Raw genomic sequence first — 8,348 nt, forward strand, 5'->3', positions numbered from 1 at the left:
AGGAAGGGAGAGGTCAGCGCCAGGCTGTGCTAAGAGCCTTTGCCCACGGATACCCCAACTTGGTCTTACTTATTACCATAAGACCTGTCAAAGAACAACCCCCAAAGAAGAAAATTGGAGCAGTGCCTCCAAGTGGTAGAGCTCTAGCATTGAACCAAAGAGCTCAGGGAATGGGCCCCTAAACTTTGAGTTCAAGACCCCCAGCTGACCTTCCCCCATAAAACACAGGTTGGCTAAATGTGAACTACTAGGATTTGTGGTGTTTCTGAAGAATGTTGATACTGAAGAAAGTACCCTAATTCTAATGACAGCTGAACTTGTGACATACAGCTATGTGGTGAGTCATTCAGAAGGCACTATTTGCTGGGTCCTTCCCACATGGGGGTTTTGTGCTGAGTGCTCAAAAAGGTGCTGTTTGCTGAGTCATCCCAAAGGGTGCTATGTACTGAGTCCATGAGAAGTGTGGGCCGACCTGGGTTTTTCAAAGGGTGCTGTGTGCTGAGTCCATTACACAAAGTACTGTATGCCGAGTCCTTCAAAAAGTATGGTGTGCTAATTCATCCTAAAGGGTCCTGCTATGTGCTGAGCCCTTCAGAAGAGAGGAATGAGGTAAGTTTTTTGAATGTGTGTGCCGAGTCCTTTACACAGGGTGCTCTGTACTGTCCTTTAAATGGTGCTGTGTGCTGAGTGCTTCCACAGTTTGGTATGTGCTGAGTCCTTCAAAATTTTTCTGTGTGCTGAGTTTTTCGAAGGGTGCTGTGCACTGGGTGTTTTACACAGGGTGCTTCATACTCAGCCCTTCAAAGAGTGCTGTGTTTGGAGTCTTAACACAGGGTTTGATGAGTCTCTGGGAAAGAGTGCTACATGCAGAGTTTTTCAAAGCATGCCATGCACTAAGGCCTTTACACTGCGGGCTATGGACTCCCTCCTTCAAAGGATGCTGTGTGCTGAGTATTCTACCCAGTGTACTACATGCTGAGTCCTTCAAAGGGAGCCGTGTGCTGAGTCCTTTACACAGGGTGCTTTGTGCTATTTTTGGAAGTGGGCTGTGTGCTGAGTCATCCCAAAGGGTGCTATATTCTGAGTCCTTGAGAGGTAGTTATCCCCAACAATCACACACACACACAAACACAAACACACATACACACGAGTGTCACCATGCACCTGTTTGGAGTGTAGTGGAGGGGGATGGAGGAGAGTCTACCCCAGCGGTGGGGCTGAGGGGAGATTCGATCCCCCGGGCCGGTAGTGGGGTTGGGGGGGGGGAGTGCTGAGCTGAAGTAAGGCTGCAATTGCCAGGGTCTGGAAGCCTCAGGGCCCAGTCAGGCTGCTGTGGCCAAGGGTGAGGGGCGGGGCCCAGGGGAGGAGGGGACAGGACCCAGGGACCCACTTTGGTGGCAGCAATGGCCAGGGACCCAAGGGGACAAGGGCGTGTGCACAGCAGGAGTGGGGTAGCCCAGGAGAGGAGTATGGGGCTGAGAGAGAGCAGAGAGAAGAGTGAGCATGAGCACAAGCAACAGTGGAAATGGCTTCAGTGGCTGGCGGCTGCCTAGATCATAGTGTGGGTCCTGGCTGGGAACATAAAGCATGTGGAACATTCATGGCAGGCACATTGCTGCGCACAGTCCCACAGAAGCGCAGCAGCTATGGCGGCCCTGAGTCTGAGGTCCTGGTTAGGGGAGCACAGCACAGGCATTGGCTGCTGAGGCAGAGGCAGTGGCCACGGGGAAGAGGCCGTTGAGACAGCGGCAGTGGCTGAGGAGAAAGAGCAGAGGCTTCCCACAGCCCTGCCACGAGCCAGCAGATGTCCCTGCCCCCTCCCAGCAGCCCTGCGTCTCAAACATGGCGCTGCCGGCTGTGACCAGCGGAGCCTCTTGGAGTCACCCGGAAGAGAGGCCCACCCCTGGCCGACTTGTGGCCTGACTTAGTCGCAGCCCCGGGTCCTCAGACTCTGGGTGCGCACCTGGAGTCGCAGACTACAGCTTCTCCCAGCAGCACACGTGTGTGGCTGCCCTGCGGGCCCACACCCCAGGACCCCTGCACCCTGCAACCTCCCCTACTCTGCACCTTCCCCCCCACTCCCACTGACCAGGACCCGCGCCTCTGGCCTCCCCTCTCTTGTCCCACCTGCACCTCCCCTGTGCCCTACAATCCTCCCTGGCTCTGCCACAAATGCACCCTAGGGGTGGGGGGTGGAGGTGGATGTCGACCCGAGGATCCCACCCCATCCATAGCGGCCAGTGTCCCAGGAAAAGGGGAGCTGCAGGGATGGGTGAGGAGGGGCCAACACAGAGCCCCTGTCTTGGAGCAGTTGGATCCACACAGCAGCACATCTGCACCCTTTCTCTTCTTGGTGGAAACTTGGTGGCTTTAGTCAGAGGTGGGGAGAAGCACCTCCACACCTGCTTTCTAGGGTCTTCTCCTTTTTACTGGGGAGGGGTGTGTTGGATGCAGAAGATAGGCCCCCCCTTTGTGAGCCCTTCTCTTCCGTGCTCAGTCACCCTTTCACCTGAGGACGTTCCCAGAAAAGCCCACTAGAGAGGTGAGAGCACTGTGGTCAGCTAGAAGGTGGATATTTGGGAGAAAAATGCACCCCCTCTCACAAACATACACTCGGCCTGTACCTCCAACCCCAGCTGTCAACAGTTCTGACTGGGTGATCACATTTCCCAGCTCTGCCAACCTCTGCTAGTGCTCCCAGTACATGTGGTCTCCTCATCTTCCCCAAGAATCTGCCAAGTCACCCAGAAGTATCTAGGCTGGAAGTAGGGAGTCCATCCAATTATATAGCCTTTAGGACCCCATCAAAGTCCCCAACAATGCCCCCACCCCAGGTCAGACACTTTTCTGTAGGCACCATGACCCCTGCTTTGTTTTCTGTCCAGGCTCTGAGAAGCCACCTGTCTCCAGACTCCACCCAGTGTCCTGGCCTAGGGTTTTGGTGAATGGGGAGTCAAGGCTGGTTGTTCCCAGGGGAAAGGGTCTGGCCCTGAAGAAAGGGGGAGGCAGGGTGGTTCTGCAAATTAGAGTATTATTTCCCTTGGGTGGGAGCGCCTGGTTCTGACAAGGGAACCCCCATACTTGAGCTGGTACATCATCCAGATGAGAAACCAACAAACAGGAGAGGCACTGCTCTGAGTCTTTTGAGAGAGAGAGAGAGAGAAAGAGAGAGAGAGAGAGAAAGAAAGAGAAAGAGAGAGTTCGTCTTTCTCATTCTACAGCCTGACTGTGCTCAGGTGAATGATCAGTTGGCAAATTGCTGGTGCTGCATGGATGAGTCTTCTGTCACTGGTTTGGATTTGTGTGTGTTTGTGTTTCTCTCTCTCTGTGTGTGTGTGTGTGTGTGTGTGTGTGTGTGTGTGTGTGTTGGGAGAGCAGGGAGATAAGAACAATGAAAATATATTTAAGTCACCCTGTCTAAAAAGAGCAAAAGCATTTTATTTGTTGTTCTTTATTCATTAATGCCCAGTACAAGCCCAGTCACATTTTTTGTTTTCTCTTTCACTGTTTCATGGCTCTGTTAGGAAAAGTTTCAGTAGATGTTCCTTTCCACCTCTTTCTTCTGCTTTCTTGCATCCCACAGTAGCTGCTGGGCCTACATGGGTCTCCTCTAGGAGGCCTGTGTGAACCACACACCAGAGTGGACACCTGCCCTTCTGTCTTCAGCCAGAAGGCACGTGAGGCTACTGTGACCACAGCCACACTCTTCCAGACAGACAGTCTGCTCTTGTGTGTATAGTGGGAGATAATTCAAGGTTGGGAATGAGTCTGCCAAACATAAACAGGGAATGAGATAGGGGGGAATAGGGCAGGGGCTGTGACAAACGATGTGACAGGATAAGAGGGTTCATCACAACGAGGATGAGAGGGGAATCTTATCCAGGGTATTGACAGTGTCCGTGGGCATCTGGGCAGGGGACTCCGGGCCCCCAATGGTGGCATGGATTCCCTCCTGGGGCAGTGCACTGGTGGGCACTCCTCCCTGAAGTCCTGCAAAGTCCAATCTGTGTCCTTCCTGGGCTGTTTCCAGCTGGTCATTGGTAGGCAAGTGTTTTCTCCCTGCTGGAGTCTGCTTGGGATCAGGACATGGCAGTTAGCTAAGGCTCTGTAAATGCCATTTTCTGTAACCTGTTGTAGGCTGTCTGCAAGGAAAAGGGGTCTACTGACTTTGGAACCCATTAAGTTTGATTGGGACAAGTGAAATGCCAGGTTTTCAGAGATTTTTCTTGAAGCTGGCAATTTCTACTAATGGCTGGGATTCTGGGTCAAATTAGATGGACCATTTCAGCCACCAAACAATGACATTCAAAGCAGCACAGGCAGAGTTCCCAAGCCAGATGGTCTGCTATGAATGTGGTGCCTTGACTGCCTTTCTCCAGCAGCTGCTGATTCTCCTCCGGCTTTCTCTAGGGTGATCACCACAGGCAAGGATGTCATGGGGAGCAGAGATTGTGACCTCGCCATCCACAGCCTGCCAGCTGTGAGCAGAGACAATTCCCAGCACCTGTACTGGACTCTGGGAGATTGAGAGACCCAGGACGCCTCAGGGATCCTTTCTCTGCAACATGAAACATGGGGGCTGGATGTGGTGGACCATCCTGTCTGACCCCAGGGAGTGGAGAGGAGGCCCCTTGAGCCGGGCGTTCACCTCAAGGCAACCTTAATCACAGCTAAGTGGGGAATTGAGTGCCACAGAGCTGGTTAGTGGCTGGACAGAGATCCTTGAGAAGATAGGCATCTCAGAGGCCCCTTAGAAACAAAACAGTTAAGTGCGGTGGCACCAGGAGGGTGGGAAGGGGGAGGAGGGAGAACTGTGGGAGAGCTACATCAGGCTTTACCTCCACCCAGGTTGCTTACCTGAATTGGATGGGACTTTTCTGTAGTATTGTCGTAGGCAGATGCTCATTTATTTATCCAACAAACTGTTACAGTGAGTGCCAGGTCGGGATGGGGGGGGATGGGTCATAGATGATGAAAGGTTCCAGTGCTGATTCCACAGCACATGAAGAAATCTTGGTTTGAGCTGGCTGCTGGTGCTTCACACCTGTGATCCTAGCTACTTAAGAGGCTGAGATGGGAGGATTGAAGCTTCAGTCCCAGGTAGGAAAGCCTGTAAGACTCTTATCTCTAACTAACTACCAAAAAGAAAACGCCAGAAGTGGATGAGTGGCTCAAACTGTAGACTGTTGGCTTTGAGTTAAAAAGGCTCAGGGACAGCACCCAGGTTCTGAGTTCAAGAGGAGGAGTGACACAAAGAAAAGAAAGAAAAAGAGAGGAGGGAAGGATGCAGGGAGAAAAGGAGGAAAGGAAGAAAGAAGGGAGCATGCAAGCCTTGGTTTTGAGTCCCTGGATCAAGGGAGCCAACCATTCACAATCTCCGTGGGAACAGTTTCAGAGCCTAAAGCCAGTATGTGGGACCAAGCCACTGACTCCTTCATGACATCAGCAACTTCATGCCATCCATGATCTGTGAGGTGGCTGACTGCAGAGGGAAACAGCCTCAGGTAGACCCTAGGGCACAGGGTGGGTCACTGAGTTTCAATCTCCCCTGGCATACCAAGTTTATTTTCTGGTCAGATAAGAAGAAAGTGTCCAAGGGCTAGGGAGGTATAGGATGAGGGAGTGTCAAGAGGGGGGTGGCAAGGGATAAGCAGGAAGTTGAGAGGTAGGAAAATCCCAGATCAGGTGTGTCAGGCCATTGGAACCATGACCTCACTTGACAATCTAGACCATCAGTGATACAGACTTCGACCCAGCCACATGGCTATTAAAAGTCCTGGCACTCTGGGTTCACCATTGACAACCTGGCTGTTGTCCGCTGCAGGATGCCTGTGCAGTATATCCTTGGGGACATGGACTTTTGCTGGCTCAATCTGAAGATGACACCCCCAGTGTTCATTCCTTGACCAGAGACAGAGGTAAGCATGCCACTGGCACAGGACAGCCAGGGAATGAGGGCGGGAGTCAGACCCGTGTTGCCCAGAGACTTCCTCTAGGCGACTCTAGGGCCCCATGACTGCCATTCTCAGAGGTAGAGGTGGGTCTCTTTGCTGGCTCAGCCTTTAGTCTAGATGGCAGATATGGGATTCAGAGAAGGCTGACTGAAGGTCGAGGCTGGTGGGAAAACCAGAGCCACTGGGCTCTGAGCAGGGTTGTTTTTTGAGGATACTCACAACCCAGGAACATTCCTGGGATGGATTGGCCCTTTTCTCCTTCCTGAAAGAGAGGGACCTAGAGCTCTCCAGTCTCTATCCCTTGGCTGAGAAATCCATACATTCCCATATCCTGTGGTTGGATAACTAGACCTCACCTGACTGCCCAGTGTCGAGGCAGGACAGTGAGAGATGTTGAGTCCTTGATGAGGTCACGGGATCCTCAGTATGAGATTGTACTTGAACGTCCTGACTTGGTGCATGGTTAGTCCCATCTAAGACTGCCATGATATAGGACATAGAATCTAGAGAATCAGAGCAGGATAGGGTCTATTCTGTGAATCTTGAGTATTATGTGTGAGCTTTGAGCTCCTGTATGCTCACCTGCTTCCCTTTCTTGGGTGGGTCTATGCTAGAAAAAGCTTAGAACTAGGGCCTGTGTCACATCCCTTGTTTTATGCTCAAAGCTAGCACTCTACCATTTGAGTCACAGCTCCACTTGCAACGTTTTTGGGTGTTTAATTGGAGATAAGAGTTCTCAATGACTTTGCTGCCAAGTGTGGCGTCCAACTGCAGTCCTCAGATCTCCGTCTCCTGAGAGGATAGGATGACAGCCATGAAAAAGCATCTTTGGTCGGGTGCCAGTGGCTCATGGCTGTCATCCTAAGTACTCAGAAGCTGAGGTCTTAGGATCACGGTTCAAAGCCAGCTTGGGAAGGAGAGACCCTCAGACTCTTCTCTCCAATAAAGCACCAGAAAACCCGAAGTGGTGCTGTGCCTCAAGTAGTAGAGTGCTGGACTTGAGCTGAAGATCTCAGGGAAGCACCTAGGCCCAGAGTTTAATCTCCACAACCAACAAAAAGAAAGTAATGCATCTTTGCCTGCAAAGGACGGTGGAGGTATGTTTGTGGGGGGGGGCAGGGGAGGGATGGGAGACACCTAGCGCGCCGCTCAGTCTATGTTTTGAATGGATTGCACCAAACTCTTAGTCCCATGGCAGCCCATTCTTGACCACAGGTGAAGCTCTGGGTTGTATATCGACCATCAGACCTCAGTCTCCTCACGGGACAATTGTGAGGAAACAAGGGATTAATAAAGAGGGATCTCTCGAGCAGGACCAGCACAGAGGGAGCATCTGTCAGATACGGTTCTCAACAATTCTGTGAGCATATGACAGGAAGTTACCCAGAAAAAGCTCAGATGGGGTCTGTTATTAATCATGCAACAGGTGTGGGATTATGAAACAAAACATGGCTGTTTTTCATCATTACCCTATTCCCATGAGGAAGGGGATCCTTCAATGCATTCAGTTTTGCAGCTGGGGAAAATGAGGCATGGAATAGCCAGGTGACCTACTCATGACCTCCAGCTGACAGGAAGCTTGGCCTGACTTCTCTGCCATGCTTCCTAGGACAGTGGGTGTTATTCAGTCCACTTCTTGTGTTGGGAAATCCACTTCTTGTAATTCGTAGGGCTTGAATTCTGGGCATGGATGCTGTCCCCGAGCTCCTTAGATCAAGGCTAGCAGTCTGCCACATGACACAGCATCACTTACAGTTTTCTGTTGGTTCTTAGAGGATAAGATTCTCACAGACATTCCTGCCAGGGCCCGCTATGAACCATGATCTTCACATCTCAGCCTCCTGTGTAGTTAGGATTATATGCCTGAGTCACCAGCACCTGTCTTAAGTGTAATTCTGTCCCTCTCTTCCTCTCTCCCTCTGTCTCTGTGTGTGTGTGTCTCTCTCTCCCTTTCACTCTCTCTCTCTCCCTTTTGCTCTCTCTCTCCCTCTCTCTCTCCCTCTCTCTTTCTCTCTCTCTTAGGAATTGGTTGAATGGGTGCTGGAGGAGGTGGTCCAGCATCCCCATGTGCCTGGAACCCAAGGTGGCCCTCTCATTCTGGAGGTGGACTGTGGGTCAGGAGCTGTTTCATTCAGCCTGTTGAACCAGCTTTATGAGGTAAGCCCCTCTGTACCCCGGCTAGACCGTGATGGTTATTCATTGTCCATCCCATGAGTCCTTCCCCACATCCCTCTGCTACACCGTTGAAGGAAAGTGGATGAGGAGGTGTCGCCTTGTCCCCCTGCCTAGCACAATCCCATGCCTCTGACCCATACCCCCACCTATCTGGCTAGACCCTGGCTATAAGACCATGAAAACACTCCGTGTCTACTACCCTTTGCTGCGGAGTTTCAT

Source organism: Dipodomys spectabilis, unplaced genomic scaffold (genome assembly GCF_019054845.1).
Source record: "Dipodomys spectabilis isolate Male_0828 unplaced genomic scaffold, ASM1905484v1 ptg000402l, whole genome shotgun sequence".
NCBI lineage: Eukaryota > Metazoa > Chordata > Mammalia > Rodentia > Heteromyidae > Dipodomys > Dipodomys spectabilis.